The sequence below is a fragment of the Papio anubis genome, chromosome 1, assembly GCF_008728515.1.
Source record: "Papio anubis isolate 15944 chromosome 1, Panubis1.0, whole genome shotgun sequence".
Classification (NCBI taxonomy): domain Eukaryota; kingdom Metazoa; phylum Chordata; class Mammalia; order Primates; family Cercopithecidae; genus Papio; species Papio anubis.
In genome coordinates, this window is record NC_044976.1 from 90,180,304 (window position 1) to 90,201,833 (window position 21,530).

Here is a 21,530-nt window from a genome sequence, read left to right on the forward strand (position 1 = left end):
TACCAGATAAGTAATCAGAAGTAGTTAATATTGTGTCAAGTTACAGCACAGTTTTCAACAAAGTAACTACAGAGGTCAATGCTAAGGCAAGTATTTAGTAAACAATGATGTTTTAGCTATCTAAAGTAAAAAGGCATGATCTTAGGAAAGTGATTGCAAATTAAAAGAAAATTTAAAAACTGAAGTTCGGAAAACAAAAGTAATTGCAACAGTTCAAGAGTTTAATCTGACCTGATTTTTTCCTCTGTAGAAGACAATGAACTAAAAGGACACAATTGTTCTTGATCTTTGTTTTGAGTGCTTTAAAAAATTAATATATGGAAGAGTTCAAAATGGGCAAAATAAAAACTTATTTGGAGAGCATACACATAGCTTTTATAAAGCAAGAACAATGACTAGAAAACAGATGTAAATGGTTTAGCATTTCTATTTAAGCATAAACCATGTGCAAAATTACTCTTCCGAATTTAACACATCATGTGTTAGCCATTAGCTGATTCCATCTTAGACCCTACTGAAGCAATTCTTTGAGGAAAACAGGGTTAGCACTAGAAAACTTAACATATGAAGGAAAATAGGGAATAAATACTTTATAGATACACCTCTAGTTCTAGATTTAGAGAATGCCAGTGTTCCTCCAGCAGGTAACCAAGAAGTTGGATCAAGGAATGGGCTTCTGACATCCTGAAGAAATTGAACACTGTCAGCTGTGGTACAAATCAGAAAATGAAAGATCCATTGATTTCCTTCTAATCCGACTTTTGGCCTATGTTCTCTATCCACATTCTATTGATGTGTTTTTATACATGTATTCAATTATGTATTTGCCCTTTGTGTAAATTCCTTCCATAACTTCTCTGAAGACCAGCACATGATCTAGAAATGACTTTAGCTAGGACAAGACCAAGAAAGTAAATAAGAAACAGATGATCTGTAGCCTCACATTGTTGTTATTTTAGCTCTGTCCTTAAGAAAAAGGAGCAGGGCCAGGGGAACCCAGCCACCTCCAAATCTCCCTAGACACTCATCTTCATGCTTTTTTACTCGGTAGAAATTTATTTCTTCTGGCATGTTGCCACTGTCTCTACACTCAAAGCTCTGATTTAGAAAAACAAAAAACAGTCACACTGTGTGTATAAGTAATCTTTAGGCAAGTATTAGCAATGTATCTTTAAAATACACTTTTCCCCGCAGTTTGTGAAATGAATGCCTGGTGTTCTGTGAGTGTCCTTTCTGTCATTAGGTAAATGATCGTACCACATGTGTACTCATCATAAAAAGGAACCTCACTATCACTTTTGTGTTTAAAAAAATTAATTTGCTTTCTTGACAAAAGCCAAAACCACTTTTAACAAGGGTGCCTATTTTCCAAAGTTTAGTACAATTTATTTGATCGAGAGTGACACCAAATGGTAAGAAAAACGAAATGCCTCATTCCTCTTACATAATGTCTTAACAGTAGACCACCCCACTTCCCCATAAAATGTAATTTAGATGAAGCCAAGATTCTAATGCCTTGCTTTAGATTCAGAGTGGCCCCAAAGGGGCCTATGGATTTTGTAGTTGCCATTACCTGGAATGCCTTTCCCTCCAATCTGTATTTCCGAAATATATTCATTATTAGGCCAGCAGAAATCCTACTTCCCTCTACAAAGCCTTCCCTGATCAGTCCAAATGATCATTTCCTTGATTCCCTATACACAGTTTATAAGCTTCTTGAAAGTAGAGACTACTATATATCCCCCCGTATTTTCCATTGCTGCATCTAGAAACTCGGGTACTCAGTCAAAACTTGGGAGTTGACCAGGAATCTGACACCATGGGGTTTTCCAAGCTCCACCAGAATAATCCCATTCTAAGGACAGCTCCTATCGTTCTTAAAACATCTAAAGGATTATACTGTTTTTCCCTTGGTCGTCTGTCCTAAGGCTTCTCAGTCCCACAACCCCCATCCCATCCATCTTAGTTCTAATTTCTCTCCACTCCAATTTGCTGGTGCTCCATTCCCATTGCTTTGACCTCAGTGAAGACAGAACAACTGGTGGACATTTAATCTCTAACAACTTTTTACAACCTTGTATAAGAGGTGGGTAAGCAAAAATTTTACAATTCTCTATTATAGTCATGTTTTTAGCTCCTATTGTGCACCAAGCACCGTAACAATTTAAAAGACCAATTTAAGGTCTTGTATGTATAAAATACGATGGGAAAGTATAATATACACATTTGATTATGCTTTGCTAATGCGATTCATCTTCATACACGTGGAACCCTATTCATCTGGATTTTTCTTTTTCTTTTTTTTTTTTTTAAGACGGAGTCTCGCTCTGTCACCCAGGCTGGAGTGCAGTGGCGCGATCTCGGCTCATTGCAAGCTCCGCCTCCCGGGTTCACGCCATTCTCCTGCCTCAGCCTCCCGAGTAGCTGAGACTACAGGCGCCCGCCACCAGGCCCGGCTAATTTTTTGTATTTTTAGTAGAGACGGGGTTTCACTGTGTTAGCCAGGATAGTCTCGATGTCCGGACCTTGTGATCTGCCTGCCTCAGCCTCCCAAAGTACTGGGATTACAGGCGTGAGCCACCACGCCCGGCCCTCATCTGGATTTTTCTGAGACAGCTTCAATTCCAAAAACTCAATATGTTCTGAGAATGCCAATGTTTCTGCATCCAAATTGCATTTTTAAGAATGTCTGTCTCAACTAGAAGTAGTATGAAATTGTTAGAAAGGCATTCCAGTTTTTTAGCTTTGAAAATATGTCCATTCTTAGGCCGGGCGTGGTGGCTCATGCCTGCAATCCCAGCACTTTGGGAGGCCGAGGCAGGCGGAATATGAGGTCAGGAGTTCGAGACCATCCTGGCTAACACAGTGAAATCCCGTCTCTACTAAAAATGCAAAAAATTAGCCAGGCGTGGTGGCGGACGCCTGTAGTCCCAGCTACTCGGGAGGCTGAGGCAGGAGAATGGCGTGAACCCGGGGGGCGGAGCTTGCAGTGAGCCCAGATCCGGCCACTGCACTCCAGCCTGGGTGACAGAGCGAGACTCTGCCTCAAAAAAAAAAAAAGAAAAAGAAAAAAAAAATGTCCATTCCAATATATGTGGTATCGGAGGCTCTCTCTGCTTTGGGCACCAGCTGATGTGTATATTATTTAGTGAAATAGAGACTCTTCCGATGCCTTTTGAGAATGAAATGGGATCTTAAGCACTTTCATTGAAGTCTTAAATGTAAATATATGGATGTCACAACTGGGCAACATTTTAATGCCTCCTTACCATTTGTTGATTCAGAAATAAATCCTGATGGGAAGCAGCATAACATAAAGGAGTCAGCCAAGGCCAGCTTTTCCCTGTATTGTGAGTTGCAGTTTCCTCATCTGGAAATGGGGTTTATGTTGCCTACCTCATTGATTGGAGGAATGAGAGTATGCTCACTAAGTACAATGCTGACACAAGTACCTAACTGTTAACCTTCCCTCCTTCCTTTCTTTCCCTGGTTTCCTTTCATCTCCCCATACAGGGGAGCATTGTCTGAGAATATTCTTACATATTTCTTACTTAACCTGTTTTAGTACATAAGGGCTTTTAAACCACTGAGTGGAAAGTTGCTGTTATTTGAAATATTGTGAGCCTAACACTGTAGTAATGCTAATTTTCTACAAATCATGATGTTCTCTCTGTCCATTAGATGGCAGGAGTTCCTTTGGCCATGTTCTGTGAGGAAGCTGCCCAAACATGTTTGGACTTGTGTATCAGTAAGGCTACTAAAAGAGAAAACAAGGTATACAAAATAAACTGGCTCTTATATAAGTAAAACAATTTTACCAGACAAAGGGAGAGCTAGTAATAATCTATTACCCCCCTCATCTTTTCTAGTCACAAATTTCTTGTATTTTCTATTCCTTCTCTTCTGGCCTTTTGCATATCCTGTTTCCTCTGCCTGGAGCACTTCTCCACCAAACCCCAGCCTCCTTCACCTAGCTAACTCCTCTTCATCCTTCAGGTCTCAGTTCAGCATCACTGCCATTAGGAAGACTTATTTTACCTCTCATTCTGAGTTGAGGATACCATATCTTTCCGCTGCCCCATCTTGCTCATTGTATAGTACCCTGCTCATCATCTAGTAGTACCCTGCTCAAATGTTGCCTCCTCACACAGGCATCCCAGTTTACTCTTACTTTGTGTCTCTTTTTCTGGCATGTAGAATAGTGCTTGGGACAAGTAGACATTCAACCCTATGGTAAAAAATGACTTTGCTCCCTCAACACTTTGTAGCTTTCAGTCATTCCTGTTGTGGCACTTATAGCACTATGTGGTCAGTCCTCTATTCTATAACACCTACTAGATTGTGGGCACCAGAACAACAATAATCAGGTCTGTTTCATGCACCATTGCATCTCTAGTGCCTGGCACAGAATCAGGCCTCAATCAATATTTGCTGAAAAATTAGCACACATATACTATACGTATATGCACACAGTATAACTACAGTGAAGCGAAAATTTTTTGTTTGTTTTTTGAGGAGGTCAGTGAAGCAGAGGAGGAGAAATGGTAGCAGGGACCTATACCAGGCTTCCTTTGCTACAGCAGCATCCATATTCAGTCAACCAGGTGGGCTTTTGATAGCAGTTATACTAAGTAGGTTTTTGTTTTTATTTCAAGACGGAGTCTTGCTCTGTTGCCCCAGCTGGAGTGCAATGGCACATGATCTCCGCTCACTGCAACCTCTGCCTCCCAGGTTCAAGCAATTCTCCTGCCTCAGCCTCCCAAGTAGATGGGATTACAGGTGCCCAACACCATGCCCAGCTAATTTTTGTATTTTTAGTAGAGACAGGGTTTCGCCACGTTGGCCAGACTGGTCTTGAACTCCTGACCTCAGGTGATCCGCCTGCCTCAGCCTTCCAAAGTGCTGGGATTACAGGCATGAGCTACTGCACCTGGCCCACTAAGTAGGTTTTATGTTGACCTGAATTTTCAATGAGTGAATTTAGAATTAATGTCAAACTTGTAGGAAGTTGAACATGGCTTGCAGAGCAAGAATTTGGGATGCCATAGAAGGTTTGAAGAGATAAAATAGATGTTTTTGAGCAGCCACCTGGTGACTAAACAGATACAGTGATATACAAATATGTAACAGAATAACCTATATGGATTTAGATAGTCAGCTATAAGAAATGGGCTGAAATATAACAGTTAGAAAAATACTCAGATTTGAACACAAGAACATTTCACAAGATGTGCTTTGGGTCTTCTTGTTTGTTTGTTTGTTTGTGACAGAGTTTCGCTCTTATCACCCAGGCTGGAGTGCAATGGCACAATCTGGGCTCACTGCAACCTCCGCCTCCCAGGTTCAAGCGATTCTCCTGCCTCAGCCTCCCAAGTAGCTGGGATTATGGCACGCACCACCACACCCGGCTAATTTTTGCTCTGGGTCTTAGGTAGCAAATGATGTTCACATATGAGGCCTCCTCTGTGAAGGGCCCAGGAAAAAAAGTAGAACATGGCTCCAGCCAGTCTCTCAGAGTCAAGAAGGGCCTAGGGTTACTTCCATTTGTTGGATCCCAATATTTTTTTTCTGTTTAAGACTGTAACATGGAAAAAATGTTTGTATGCTAAGCACAAAAGGGACATAAAATTGTATAGACAGTAGAATAATGACTATGTAAACACACCAAAAATCTATGCACAGAAATGTTTAGGGGGACATTTAACACCAAAAGATAAACAGCGGTAGCATTTGGGTGGCAAACTGATTCTAAAATTTCCAAATTTTCCTTAATAAGTAGTAATTACAATTGCAACGGGAAATAATTTTTTTTTTAACTACCCCTCTGGCTAAGCAGTGCAGTGTCGCTATCAAATACACATCAGTGGTTTTGGCCCTGACTCCTAAGAGGATGGCAAATGCCGCTGCCCCACTCCCCAACCACCCCCAAGAGAGCTTGAGCACCTCTGGCTCCGCTGAGAGAACCTTTGCAGCCCCAGCTCTCAGAATCTCTTCTCTTATTCTGCCTTATCCCCCCACCACATCATCTCCACTCACTTCCACCTATATCTTTCCCCTTTCCTTCTTAACTCAGGAGGCAGGTTTGCAACCGCAGGACCCACAAATAGAGGCCACGAGGTGGCATGTTTTCAAAGAACATGGTGCCTCCATTTGGGACACACAGGAACTCAGATACAAATCATTTTCCTGCTGCTGGGTAAGTCATGCTTGGTGGCTGCTCTGGTTGCAGATATGTGACGTTACATAGCCTTTCCTGTTAACCCGTGGTTCCAAGCACTCTCTCTTAACAATGATTCCTATCATGAATTTTCTACCCTGAAAAGCCAGGGGTGGGTACTAACAATTAAGATCATTTGGTTTCTAAAAGTCCATCCTCTCTGGGAAAGCAGAGTCATACAGTGGGTGGCATCCTGCAGATTCTAGTCTACGTTTGGGAAAGGTATACACCTCTTGCACTTTCAGTTTAAGGGACAAGTAAAAAAAAAAAGTAATTGCTTTTAAAAAAAAAAAAAAAGCGCTAGCAATTCACAGCCTATTCCTGCCGCTGAACAGAAGTTGTGATGCCTTGATTTACTCCCTAGCAGCTATGTATTCTTGAGCAAATCATAACCTTACTGTGCCTCAGTTTCTGGATCTGCAAGGAGTGTTGCCTGCATAAATGTTTGTTTAGGAACTTAGTAAAATGACAGACCACTCTCTCTGCTGTAAGAGGGCCATCAGCCAGCTGCAGCTCATCTCACTCAGGCCAGGCCTGACTAGAGCCCCTTCTTCCTCCAAGAGAAAGCAAGGAAAAGCAGCAAGCAAGCAGACATATCAGGTCAACGGGAGTGATCTACCATTGGCAACGAGGCCTCAAACAAACTGAAAAGGCTCTGGCTCCAGCACCCTATCCCCAAATGCCACAGGCCAGACACAGAAGCCATGCAAGAGTGACTATCACACATACACACACATACAGGCACAGAGTACCACCAAGCAAAAAGGGGATAATACTGCAGAGAGGAACCCAAAGTGCAGCTTGAGGAACACAGGGAGTCATCCCGAGACCCTCACTTAGCTGCCATGGAAACAGCAAACACTATAAGCTTTGCTTCATTCAGTCTTCCAAAATGAAAACCTTAATAGGGAAGACTCACTAACACTTGTGGCAAACACTGTTAGCAAGAACGCAATCTGTCTCTTGGGCTGCAGGACTCCATCTGCTTCAGCTGAACTCTCAGAAACTACAGATGAGAGCAATACATGCATACGCACACACATGTATGCATATCTGTATGCACACAGATGTATTTAAACGAAGGTGCACACACTGTGCTAAAACACAAACAACAGAAATCAAAGGTCATATGTAAAAAGGCTAAATATAACATAACACAGGCCTAGAACTAGCTTTTGGTCGGGAGCTGGGGAAAGGGGTGGTATCATCTAAAGACTATGTACACAATTTGTGGTGGGCAGGCAAAGCATCAGTGTAAACAACTCAGACTCACTTCACAATACTAGCCCACAGCAAAGTGTGATATAGCACATGTATGAAAATAGACTCCCACCTTGCTTCTGTACAAACCAAGCTTGGTAGGCATCCCCAAGAACCGTGAGTTTGTCTTGCTGACAGGGCACGGCACCAGGCTGCTGCTAAACCTTCCAGCCCCAGAAACTCACCCGCTACCCTCCTCTTTCCCTCCCTTTCAGGCCCCTTTCCCACCCAACACCTACAGCCTGAGGCCTGCCTGACCACCTAGCCTCACACAACTAACTGCAGTGACTAACTGCACAGCTTCCTGCGAGCAAGGTCCTTCTGTATTTGTCCCTTTCTCTGACCCCAAGATACAAGAAAACATTTCTGTAAATGTTTGGCACCTAAGAAACATGGATGGTTGTGGATAATGCCACAAGTACACAGGGAGACCCAGTAACAAGACATGCAGGGTGAGGGCAAGGGGCACTGAGCTGCCTGAGCATTTCAAAACGAGGACTGTGGCTTCCCATACATTTAGCGGGGTAGGAGAAGGGATGTGCAGAACTGAAGACTTCGCCGGCTCCTCAGCAGCATGTACATTCAAACTGAAGATGCTTGAGAGCCTCACTATACCAAATCGTGAGTCTGGTCACTCCTCTAGCAAAGTTTGGTGCAGTGACAGCTAGAAAAGCCGAGTTCCAATTGAGTCTGCTGCACCAAGAGTCCTTTTGAAGACGCTCAGCAAAGTAATTATTTTCTTTTGAGCAGATGCACAGCACATCCATGGGAAGGCCATGTAAAAGGATGTTCTCCAGCATAGTCAAATAATCCAGTTCCACAATTATCTCAGTCCTCTCTGAGTTTCTTCCTGCTGGCGGCCCTCACTGTACAGAAATAGCCAAGCAGCATCAGGGTCAGTCATCAATGGTGGGCAACCAGAAGGCTATGTTGGAACACACGCTGGCAAAAGTCATGAACTTGGGGTTGAATTGCAAACAGGTAATTGGGCCTGTTTACCATCCAACACAGCTACTTTTAAAATACCCCTCTCTCCATTCCAGACATGGATCTTGCCATCCTCTGAACCAATCATAATAAACTGAGAGTCCGCAGTAAATGAAGCCTCCAGTGTGACAGCTTTGGTGTTGGCATAACCCCCAAACGTGTGTATCACCACTCCTTTGAATGCACCAGTGAGACCAGTGAAGCTGCGGTTGGTGGAAATGAGGATGAGCTTGCCATCGTTGTTGATTTTAAGTCCTGTCCACTCACAAGTTCGATCATACTGCATCTTAAAGGGAGCAAATGGCCCCTTATCAAAAGAACGAAGGTCATAAAGTTTGATCATTGCAGAGTTGACACCAGCAGCAAAAATTAACCCTTCTGGATCAAAACAACAAACTGGCTTCCCTTTTATATGCATGAGGCCCTGGCAGTTAGGAGACCGGAGATCCCAGGGTCAAATGCTCTTATCAAGAGACACAGAAATGAAAGTGTCATCCACAGATGACATGGACAAGAGCACTATCCTTTTGCTATGTCCGATACAAGTAAAGTCAGATACTTTCTTTGTTGTCATGCAAGGACAAGTAACGAATAGTATCGTCTATTTTGTTAGAGCTGTAAACGACTGTGTTTGCCGCAGGAGTGTATCTGATGAGGCCACGCCTTATTTCTTACTGAAGAGGGTTTTGGTTTGCCCTCCTGGCAGTCACAGAGCACCAAGGAGTCCTCGTCGCTGCTCGAGGTGATCGCCTCGCTGTTGGGGCTGAAATCAAAGCGGTTAATCTTGTCCGAGTTTTCGCAGAACACGTTGGCAACGCTGAAGCTCCGCAGCAGCACGCGGTCGGTCACCTTCCTGGCGGCGGCTGGGGAAGGCGAGCGGGCGGGCTGCGGAAGGGCCAACCTGGGCGAGGCGGGCGCCGCGGCAGCTAGGGGGAATTCGGCCAACAGTTGGGCTGCCTCCTCCTCTTCCTTCTGCTTGGACGACGGTCTTCCGCCTGGACTGTGGAGCCTCGCCAGCCCACCGTTCGTCCTCACAGCCACGCCACGGGCAACCCGCTCATTGTGTCTGCCATCTTGGGGCGACAGGCAGAAGTCGAGCGGGTCCCAGCGTTTTTTTTTTTTTTTTTTTTTAAGTATTTTTTTAGAGACAGGGTCTTGCTATGTTGCCCAGGCTGGATTCAAACTCCTGGGCTCCGGTGATCCCCCTGCCTCAACCTCCCTAGTACCTGAGATTACAGGTACATGCCATCATGCCCAACTCTGTTATTTTTTTCAAAATGACAAAGCAGGTTTTTGAAAATGATAGTTTTTAAATATTTTCATCCCCCTGCCTCACCCTCCCCAGTACCTGGGATTACAGGTACATGCCACCATACCCAGCTCTGTTATTTTTTTAAAATGACAGGCCGGGCGTGGTGGCTCACACCTGTAATCCCAACACTTTGGGAGGCCAAGGCGGGCGGATCACAAGGTCAGGAGTTCGAGACAACCTGGCCAACATGGTGAAACCCCGTCTCTACTAAAACTACAAAACTTAGCCAGGCTTGGTGGCAGGCGCCTGTAATCCCAGCTACTCCAGAGGCTGAGACAGGAGAATGGATTGAAATCGGAAGGCAGAGGTTGCAGTGAGCCAAAATCGGGCCACTGCACTCCAGCCTGAGCAACAAGAGCAAAACTCCGTCTCAGAAAAAAAAGACAAAACAGGTTTTGGAAAAAGATAGTTTTAAAATATTTTCATTTAACAAATTAATGCCTCTAACACATACATAATTTACAATGAATTTAGGTATTAAGTTGAGCCACATGAAATTGTTGATATTCAATCATTTTTTTAACCTAGAAAATCAATAATGTCATGTAGTTCAATCTAATACAACCTCATTTTGAGATAAATGTTAGAAGTCTATATTTGAGACCCTGCCTTTAGTGACTATGAGGACCTAGCTAAGTGCACTGCTGCCCATCCCAACTCTCCCAATATTGATTATAGCCTTAAGGCTGAGGGCATCCCATCTGTGTGTGTGAATGTTCAACCTCTAAACAAAAGGGGTCTAGCCCTCTGACCAAGCAGTGGAGACTGAATACTGGGCTAAAAGAAAACTAAAATCTAGATTTCTAAATTCTAGACAAGCCTATAGTATATATTAAGGACACGGAGATGTCTGATATATCTTTGTAAGTTTTTCCAAGTACAAATGCTGGAGGCTTCTCTGTTCCTAAGTTCCCAAGAAGAAAATGCAGCAGTGCCTGATGCCTAGTGGGCCTACAGAAATATTAACTAACTGGCTCATTTTCTCCTTCACTCAACTGATTTTCTCCTCACTCTCTACTGCTAAAGATGAGACAGGTTCTGTTTTACTCATTCTCCCCAGCTTCAACAGTGAAAACAATGTTAAACAACTCCAGGGTCTTTCCTTTCCCTTTCGCTCTGCTCTCAAACATACACCATCCTCCCTCCTTAATTTCCTTGTCCACTTGCTTCTCCAGCCTTCCCTTTCGTTACATCCTTTTTGCCTCTGCCTCCTCCTGTGCCTCTGGTAACCACTGGGTAGTCAATGAAGAAGCCAGTGTGTTCCCCTACTGCCACATCATATCCTAAGCTCATCTTCCCTGACCTTGAGAGGGCATGAGGTGCATCTTGGTGCTCTCAATAAACCAAAGTTGTTTTAATAAGCCCAGTGAGACTAAGATGTTTAAATTCTTCTTCTCACTCTCATCACCGCAATGTGAGATGGATCCAGATATGTTGCAACAGCATAGCCTTGGGCCAGCAGCTCTTGAGTTATAAAATGTTGCAGCAAACTCTCCTTGCATAGCAATGTTATCACCCAAGAACTTCCTTTTTTCCTTCCCAGATACCATGTTTATACAATCCATCCAAGCAGGAGCTTAGCAGTGGCACATGAGTCCACTGAACCTAATGCTTCCCTAATTGCACAATTAAGAGGTGGCAGACATTTGAATTGGCAGCTGGACTGCAGTAGGTGGAAATAAGAACATTGTGTTCCTTTGCATGTGAAATCATGTATAGTTTTTCCGGCATATGATGAAGTTGCAATAAGAAGGAAAATCTGGACTTTAGCTTTTTGGTTTTCCTCTGGATATAAATTTTAGAGAATCTCTCCATGCTGTAAAACCTTGTAGCACTTCGTATCTGTTGTGGAGCATCATTCCCTTTATCCTGCCTCTCAATGTCATGATTTGTATGCCTGTCTTATCTTTGAGCAGCTGTCAGGTCTTACCAGTTTTCACATTCCACCCTCATCCCTTTATCCACCCAATGTCTAGCATAAGTCCTTTGAATGCACAGAGTTAGCATTCAGTGACTATTTATTGAACTATTAAAGTTGCTTTGCTTTGGAGCTGTTTTTGTCTAACCCTTCCACTGCTCCATTTTATTTAGAAGGACTTAGGATTTCATATATTAGAAAGATGGCTGTAAGGGATTCAAATTGTCAGGTCTCAATGGTTGCATTTTCTTTGGGAAACTCTTAATGCAAAGGAGTGGTCCCCAGTGATCACATCGGTGTTCTGAGACTCTACCTTGTCTCCCAAACACATCCTACCATAGCTGATTGATTCAGGGGATATACATAACAGGATGGGTCCCTTGTCACTTCCAGATATTTAAAACCTTAAGGGAATGCGCTTGAGCTGAGTTCTAGTAAAGACTTGGATCCTGAGGGAAGATTCAAAGGCTTATCACTAGAGCTGCCCTTGTTCCCACTTCACCTGAGAGCTGGTCTTTCTGCTCCTCCTTAAATCCTTTGAACTGCCCCAGCATCCTTCTGGAAAATCCCTTTTGTTCTCAAGTTGACTAAGATCCGTTTCTGTTGCACACCCTCAGTTGACCTAAGCCAACAGAATGATTGGAAGGGGCACAAAGAAAGCCTGCTGGGCTTCGAGCCTGATGCCGCCTTCGACTTGCTGTGTGATATAGTATAAGTCACAAACCAATCTGAACCTCACACACTCATCTTTAAGTCTATATTATCACCAGAGATTCAAGACAATGCCAGCAAGAATATTTTGAAAGATGGATAGAATTGTAAGATGCAGACGTGGCAGAGAAAGTTTATTGTGGGAACAAGGAACGGCACAGGAAAAGACATGGGCATAGGAAAGCAGGGGCCTGTTTGGGAAGCAGAAGGAACCCCTCTGGAGCATAGGGTTTCTTGTTTCAAAACGTAGTTAATTGTTTTATTATTATTATTTAGGTATAGCAAGGCCAGCAGACTAGATGACTGTTATCAAAAAGATAGTTATACTCACAGATGCCAAGAGAAGCAGACATGCCACACCACAGGGGCCCACTCAGGGAAGCACCAGAGTCCATCAGGAGGCAGAAGGAAAGGAGAAAACATGAGCAAGAGCCTTTATGGTGGTTTCCAAGGGAAAGAATGGGCAAGGCAGATTAAGCAGATTAAGGATTGACTAATTTGAATAATTTCAGCTAGTTCAGGGGCATAGGGACTACTCCTAGTTGTCTGGTAACTGGCCCTGGAGTGCTTAGGGCAGGGGATTATAGTCCTAAGTATGACAGCCCAATAGAGAAGGTATTTGCAGGTGTGGGCTCTGGATTGGGTGGTTTGCCTTTGAAAGGTATGCTCAAGGGCAAGTTGTTTATGGTCTCTAGGAATGGGCTAGCTCTGGAAGGGGCAGCGACTCCAGGGTCTGCAAGGCCCCAGATGTCAAAGCATTAAAATACAAAAAATAAATAACATGGTTAATACCTCCCTGTAGCAAGACTAGAAGGAGGAAATGGAAGCTGAGTCTAGATCATAAGGGACCACAGATGTTAAACTAAGGAGTTTGGTTTTCATTCTGCAAATAATGTTCTGCACACCCTGAAGAATTCTGAGCAGAGGAATAATATAAGAGCTGTATATTAGGAATACTACTCTGGTGTCTTTGGACAGGATGGGGTAGCTTTAAGGGCCAGATCAACAGATCCCAGTAAATACTGGATATGGGGTTGAGGGAAAGATAGGAATAAAAACCAACTTCAATATTTCAAGCCTTTGTAACTGTAGGATAGTGCTACTATGAACAGATGCAGGTGTCTGAGAAGAAGACATCTCTAACAGGAAACTTAAGAGGTAAGTGGGCAGAAATGATGAGTTGTGCTTCAGAGATGTTGATGCGACCACGTCCAATAGGAGTTCTCGTATAGTGTTGCTTGTGTGATTATCTGGCATTGTATGTGTCTCGACTCCCCAAACCGTCAGAAGAACCTCAAAGGACTTGTATCTTATTGTCTTTGTCCCTCCCTCATATCTAGTGCAGTACCTCATTCCTCTGGTCCTTGTCAAGTTCCTTCACAAGGCTAGCACAGGCTATTTCTCAGGGGGCGCATCTACCAGAATTTGTCCATATGAAAGAGGAACCACTCTGGGCATTCTGACTGCCAGGCTGGGGTCTAAAGATGTCATGAGTTTACACACTCAGGACATGGATGAGACTTAACTCTAGTAAGCCATGGTTTCCTCATACTAAATAAAACCCTTTCTGAATGTTCTCTAAGATCTTTTCCAGTGCTAAAATTCTGTAAATAATTTCTGAGATTTTGTAATGCTAGAAAGGTGCCTAGAGCTACCTAACAGATCAAGGAAATTGACTACCCTTGTTTTGTCAATATCAAGTTTAGGCAACCTCTTTCATCTTGACTCTTACTAAACCTTGTTGACCTAAGAAACAATTAATTCTAAAGGTATTAAAGTCTCTCTATTCTTTCCCCATCCTCTTAACCTTGTTCTTTCCTTATGTCCAACACAAGGAACCCCCACCAAGTTGGCTTATCTATTGGGGTGAGTAGGTCCCAATTTATGCTTCAAACACAACAGGCAGATGTCAATCACTGAACCAATTCAGGACTTCTTTGGAGTATCCTAATTATACTACAAGAACGTGGATATGAGTGGGCCATAAATGGCAAAGAAACATGCATGCAAAATGTAAAGTGGTATGAAGAAGAAAACAGTCAGGAGAAGGAAGGGGGAAAGGAAGTCACAGTTACTAAGGGTCTTCCATACATGGCCCTCTACTAGATTTCCTGGGTCCTCTTGTTAACCACTCCCATAGTGCTTTGAACTTCAATTTTAACATTAGCAGTGTTGTAAACATATTCAATATCTCTCTTCCTGTTAGAATGTATGCTCCAAGGAGACAGAGACTATACAATGTCTTATTTACGTCTCTATTCTGGTTCCTTCCGGAGTTCCAGGCAAATGGTGGTGGCTGGGTATTACATGAATAATTGAATAAACACATTTAATCCTACAGTGCTGCAAAGTAACAATATAACAATATCACAATTTACAGAAGTTGAGGCTCAGAGGGATATAGTGACTTGCCTGTGGTCACATGACTAGAAAGTTGAAAAATCTGAAGACTGAAAGTGGGTACCTGGAGCCAGACTCCTTCGATTCCCCTGCAAGACCCTCATGAAAACTCTCCCATGCAGTGTCACAGTCACGTTCTGTGTTTGTTCTTTGTAACAGAAATGGGCCACAGCTAACTTAAGCAAAACAGTTTAATGGATGATATCAGGGGTTCACAGAATGGAAGAACAGTTAAGAAACTGGGGCAGAGCTGAGATTTCAGGAGCAGGAGTAAGTAAAGGTTGAATGAGGTCCAAGGAATGAGGTCTTCTCCAACAGGTTTTTTCCATTCTTTCTCTTCACTCAGCTCAATTCAGAGTCCAGGAGAGAGAAATTAATTGGCTAAAGGAGGGCAGAATGCCTTATTGACAACCCCACCAAGACTGTATGTAATGGGGAAGAAGAAATTCCCCCCAAATAATCCAAGTGATCTTACCAGAAAAAAGTGGGAGTGTGTACTAGGCATCCAAAAAAATAGCAGTGTCCACTACAAATGGCTACATAGAGACTTCCAGCATCCTGAACCAGAAATAAGTCCCCTTGTCAAGCTGCTGCTTTCCTTGTCCACCTCTAGGAGGTGTTCATGGAGGATGGAGGGATAAATGGGGATCTCTCACAGTGCCATCCTTGAATGCCAGCAGGGCTTCTCCTTAGAAGTTTCTAAAGTGTTGAAGAAAGTGAGAACTCACTTGTCTCCCATCCAACACCCACCCTCCCCCCAGCTGACCTGATGAGGCTGTTTTTTCGTTGTTGCTTCTGTTTTTGTTCACACCTTCCTGTGGGATCATTTCAAACCCCTATTTCCTGATGACCCAACATCCTTCTGCAATCAACTAGCAGGGGTGAAGCCTGCCAAAACCTCAGGTAGCAGCTCTGTTGGGCACTGTTTTCAGCAACATCCTGTGTTCACAACTTTCCAGCTCAGCTCTAAATGCCAATTTTGGTTTGTGAAAATTTCCATGGCCCCCTGCTAAGCTACTCTTCTCATATCCCAGTTCACAGGTACAGAGATGTTGGCCTCTCATGCTGGGTCCCAGCCACCACCCTGTCCTCTGTGCCATCATTACCTTATACCCGGCATTTTTTATGTTGGTAGTACGCTCTGACTTCTGAAGCATCCCAACAACACCTTTTGGGAGGGGGACATATCTAGGAACCCCTAGATATGGAACCCTTTTATAGTCACACAGTGTAATGGTGGCAGAACCAGTACTGGAAACCAAGGTTTTTGGCCACGGTTCCAGCCTTCTTCACTAATAAGGCCGCTTATTCGGTTCAGTGAGAGGCTTATAATTCTTCTGTAGTACACCCAGAGAACCACAATTCTTCAGTTACAACAAAGCTCTGAATTTTCTGTAGAAGTAATTGGTTTCAGAACTTTCCCTCACATCCCATACATCACTTCAATATACATTATTTTTATATTTTTAATTAATATTTTTTCTTTTTTTCTTAGAGACAAGGTCTTGCTCTGTCACCCAGGCTGGAGTGCAGTGGCCCAATCATAGTTCACTGCAGCCTCAAACTCCTGTCTTCAACTGACCCTCCCACCTCAGCATCCCAAATAGCTGGAACTATAGGTGCCACCATGCCTGGCTAATTTTTTATTTTTTCTAGAATCAGGGTCTTGCTATGTGGCCCAAGCTGGTCTTCAATTCCTGGCCTCAAGCAATCCTCCTACCTAGGTCTCCCAAAGTGCTGGGATTACAGGCATGAGCTACTGCACCCAGCCAATATACATATTATTTTTAGTGGTACAACTACCTTGAGATTTACCATTAGCCTCATTTCAGAGGGAAAAACTGAGGCTTGAAGAGGGTAATTTGTCTCAAGTACATATAGTTAGTAAGTAGTAGAACCAAGATTCAAACCTAGCATGCTGGCTCCAGAGCCCCTGTGTTTTTTCATTGCACTTAAAATCATTACTATCTCGCATAGGTGTTTTCTGTCCTCCTATAACCACACACACACACACACACACACACACACACCCCACCCTCTCCCCAAGGACCTATCTAGCAGTCTCTCTGTCATTTGTTTTAACAGCTTTCTTGAAGTATAGTTTACATACCATAAAATTTACCTATTATAAGGGTACAGTTTGATTTTAAGTAAATTTATACACTTGTACAATAATCACAATTATAATAATAATTCAACTTTAGAATACTTCTATATTTTGCCTTTTCTAGAAATTTCACATAAATGAAATTATACAAAACATTTTTTATCTCTGACTTTTTCTACTTAACATGTTTTTGAAATTCATCCATATTGTTGCATGTATCAGCAGTTCATTTCTTTTTATTGCCAAGTAGTAGTCCATTGTGTGAATATACCACATGTCCACAGCTAATGGACATTTGGATTATTTCCAGCTTGGGCTAGTATGTATAACATGGCTATGAACATTTGCATATAAGTCTTTGTGTGAATCTGTGCCTTCATTTCTCTTGGGTAGATACTTAGGAGTTTAATTGCTGGGTCATATAATAAATATATGTTTAACATTTTGAGAAACTTCCAAACAATTGTCTAAATCAGCTATACCATTCTATGGTTTCAATTTCGCCACATCCCTGCTGACACTTGATATTGTCAGTGGATATTAATAGTTCATTATAGTTTTAATTAGAATTTCTCTAATGAGTAATGATGTCAAACATCTTTTTATATGCTTATTGACCATTCATATGTCTGCTTTGGTGCAATATCTATTCAAATCTTGCTCATTAAAAAAAATCAGTTTGTCTTACTGAATTCTTTATATTTTCTGAATATAAATACCTTATCAGGTATATGATTTGCAAATATTTTATTCAGGTCTGTGACTTGTCTTTCCATTTTCTCAATGGTATCTTCTGAAAAAACAAAAGTTTTAAATTTTGATAAAGTTGAATTTATTACTTTTTTTACGGATCATGTTTTTGGTATCATGTCTAAGAAACCTTTGCCCTAATCCATGTTTCTCCTATGATTTCTTCTGGGAATTTTATAGTTTAACTCTTACATTTAAGCTGTGATTCATTTTTAGTTAATTTTTGCATATGGTTGTTGTGAGGTCAGAATGTAAGTTAATTTTTTTTTTTTTTTGCACAGGAATATCCATTGCTCCAGCATCATTTATTGATGACTATTGAATTTGACACCCTTGTCAAAAATCAATAGACCATAAATGTAAGAGTTTATTTCTGGAATCTACTCTGTTCTATTGATGTATATGCCTATCTTTAAGTCAATACCACACTATTTTGATCACTGTAGCTTTATTTTTTAAATCCTCCAACTTTGTTCTTTTTCAAAGTTGTTTTGATTTCTCTAGGTCCTTTGCATTTTCATATAAATTTTAGTATCAGCTTGTCAAGTCCTATTTTGATATGGGTTGAGCTGAAACTATAGTTTAACTTGGGGACAACTGCTATCTTAACAATATTGAATCTTCCGATCCATGAACATTGTGTGTCTCTCCATTTGTTTAGATCTTTTTATATTTTTCTCTGCAATGTTTTGAGGTTTTCAGTATATAGATCTTCTACTTCTTTTGTTAAAATTATTCCTAAGTATTTTATTCTTTTTATGCTATTATGAGTGGAATTGTTTTCTTAACTTCATTTTGGACTGTTTGTTTTAGTGTATCCTGCAACTTAGTTTGCTTATTCATTCTAGTAGATTTTTATAGATTTCTTAAGCTTTTCTACATACAAAATCATGCCACCTGTAATAAGGACAATTTTACTTCTTCCTGCTTCAGTCTGCATGTCTTTAATGTCTTTTCTTGCCCTTTTGCACTGGCTAGGATCTCCTGTATAAAGCTAAATAGAAATAGTGAGAGCAAACATTCTTGACTTTTTCTGCTCTGTCCTTTGCTCTGTTTTCAAAGGGAAGCCTGATGCTTCTTGCAGAGAAGGAGAAGGTAAAGCTTTTCTGCTTCCTTAGGGGGTCTCTTCAGTATCTCCTCCTGCTTTCTTGCCTAAAAGACTTATGAAACTCATAAGATACCATCTCTCTCTCTCTCTCTCAGAGGTCCCTCTGGAGCAGCCTCATCCTCAGCACCAGAGTTTTAGTACCTCGGAGGAGTAGCACTTGCTTTTTGGCCCCTTCCATGGGGATTCAGTGAGAAGGAATTAAACATTAACTAAAATGTTTGGAACTCTGATGAAAGATCTTCCCAAACCCCAAAAGGGAGCTGAGAATGAGTCTCAGGAGAAAACCCTGACAGCTGAGACCTTCCTAGGCACTGTGGGGTTCTGCAGTTAGCCCCCATCTCTACACTCCAGCTGCCTGTGCTCTCTTTTCTCCCGTGCTCTTCAGAGCACCTGCTACACTCCAAACAGTCTAATCCCTCTAAAGCCTCATAAACCCACCGTGCTCATCTCCCGGGCTTTGGCTATGCTGCCCCTTCCCTCCTGGAATGCCTTCCCACTTTCCTGTGCTTGTCCATATCCTGCCCGTCATTCAGCACCTTACTCCAGTTCTTCCTCTTCCACAAAGCTCTTCCTGATCATTCTGGCCCTAAGAGATATCTCTACAGCTGTACTCTGACTGCCACCCAATTTAGCACATGATCACAGCGGGTTTGTACCATGTAATTAGTATAGGTTTTCCCTGGCCACTTGGATGTAAGAAACTTCGCATTTATTTGTTCTACATTATGATCTCTGGCTTGGCGCTAGCCACGAACACAATGAGAAATCTAGTATCAGCCACTAACAGGGACGCCCCCTCCTTTCTGAGGTTCCTGCAGTGGCTGTTGGGGCTGGCCTTTCAGCACACTATTATCACTGACAGGTTATTCACTCTTTATGCCCCAAAGCCGATTAGGTAGGCAGTGCCGCTATGCTGAACCCAGTGCGACTTCTCAGCAAATCCTTGTTGTGCTGAGTCCCCCTCCTACTACCCTCCCAGGACCTGTTCTTTGTACCTCTCGGCACCGCGCAGTTTTCCAGTGCTCCTCGACTCCTCGCAGGGCCGGGCAGTAGCCACTCCGGATTGCCTAGCCTTGCCCCTTCGTGATCATGGAAGTGGGCGGGGAGCGTGGTGAGCTGGTGTGCCTGGAGCGAGAGAACCCCAAGGCCCGGAGCGGAAGTCAGCACCCACCCCCATGCCACGTCCCTGGCAGTCCCGGCCTTCCCCTTCCGGGGGCCGCCCTGAGGCCTCGGGCAACCTCATCCACGGCCCTGGAGCCCATCATGTCCCACGGTTCGCGTTTTTCCTCCTGGAGACTGCATGCCTGTCTTTCCGCTTTGCCAGTGTCCTTCGCACGCGCAGGGCCCTGAATTACAGAAGTCGCTTTTCTCCAGTCAGTTCAAGCCAGCCTGGCCGAGTTCTTCATTCTCCTTTGTCAACGAGGCCAAGACTCAGTTGTTCACCCAACTGTGTCTTGCTGGGGGGCAGCCCTTTCCCTGCCCTTCCCTTCTCTCTCAGAAGCCCCAAGTGTGCCTTTCCCGGACCCTGCTCTGAGCGCATGGAAAATCTGCTTCGGTCGCAGATCTCGAGTCGTTGGCCTCCCCTCATTTCTGTCTTTCGCTTCTGCCCGCGTGGGGCCACTTTGGTATAGGTGGGAATGAAGCCGGGGAGGGAGGAGTAGGTCGGAACAGTTTGCAGCTGGCAGCTCGCTGATTGGGTGTTATTTTACTGCTGGGCCGAAATCACCGCGGTAGTGCTCCCGGGGAGGCCTCTATAGCTCCAGGCACAATGTGTCGTGGACCCATCCAGTGCTGGCCCCGTGCAGGAGCACAGGTTGCGGTCTGGTCGCTGCCCTGGGAGCTCAACATCGGAGCTGTCAGAGGAGAGTGCCCTGTGAGTGCGTGAGAAATGGAGGTATTTCTTCCCAGGATTTATAACCCGATGTATTTTCAGGGAGAACCTTCCTAGGTACCTCCACTTCTCAGTCCCTCAACTCAACAGCCTCCATCCATTTCCACGAATCCGCTGGATTTGCTCTTGCAAAACACGGTGTGGAATTGACTTCTAACTGGAAGCCTTTCTTTTCCAACCCCATCCACTGCAATTCTTCTGTTTTCAGCACTCTAGGGTTCTGTTTGATTTGTGTGTGTGTGTGTGTGTGTGTGTGTGTGTGTGTTTAGCTCGGGCTTTGAAAGAATCTGAAATCTTATCCTTTAATTTCAAATCCCCTAAAGCCAGAGAGTGCATCTTTCCCTGTCCCACACAGTGCCTAGTTCAGTTCTTGTCCCACAGTATATTAACCAACTGCCACAAAGCCTCATGTATGCCACACAACTAAACACCAGGACGTCTGAAGGAAAAACTCTAGAGTGGCCCTTTGGAGCAGGAAGAGCTGCTACACTCCCAATGCCCTCTGAGAACTGCCAGGTCCCATGATGCCTTCTCTTGTGTGTAGACTGAGATGTTTTCATTAAGGGTAACACGGTGATTTTCTGTTTGTGCTCCCTTAATCAAAAAACAAAAAAAGATTTGGTGGGAAAGGCAGATGGAAGTTCTTGAAGGGGGCTACTTCAGAGCAGACCTTTCTGAGCCCCCTTGAGGCACACCGTGTGTGTGTGTGTGTGTGTGTGTGTGTGTGTGTGTGTGTATGTGTGTCGGGGACCCCAGAGTCAATCCAGATGATGCTTATATAGTTACATTTGAGAACCAGTGGTAGGTAGATCTTTGCTACTCTAGTCCTCAGGCAAACAGCATCAGTCTCACCTGGGAGATTTTAAGAA

General features: G+C 43.3%; 1 pseudogene across 1 annotated transcript; it reads right to left on the reverse strand.

The window, feature by feature from the left end:
- Nucleotides 1–4,867: 4,867 nt before the first annotated feature.
- LOC101000771 lies at nt 4,868–11,069 on the reverse strand (annotated as a pseudogene). The gene is made up of 2 exons (XR_004183251.1): nt 10,940–11,069; nt 4,868–9,537 (listed from the first exon to the last, which is right to left on the reverse strand). The product of XR_004183251.1 is annotated as a WD repeat-containing protein 82 pseudogene (transcript).
- Between the last annotated feature and the right edge of the window lie 10,461 nt (nt 11,070–21,530).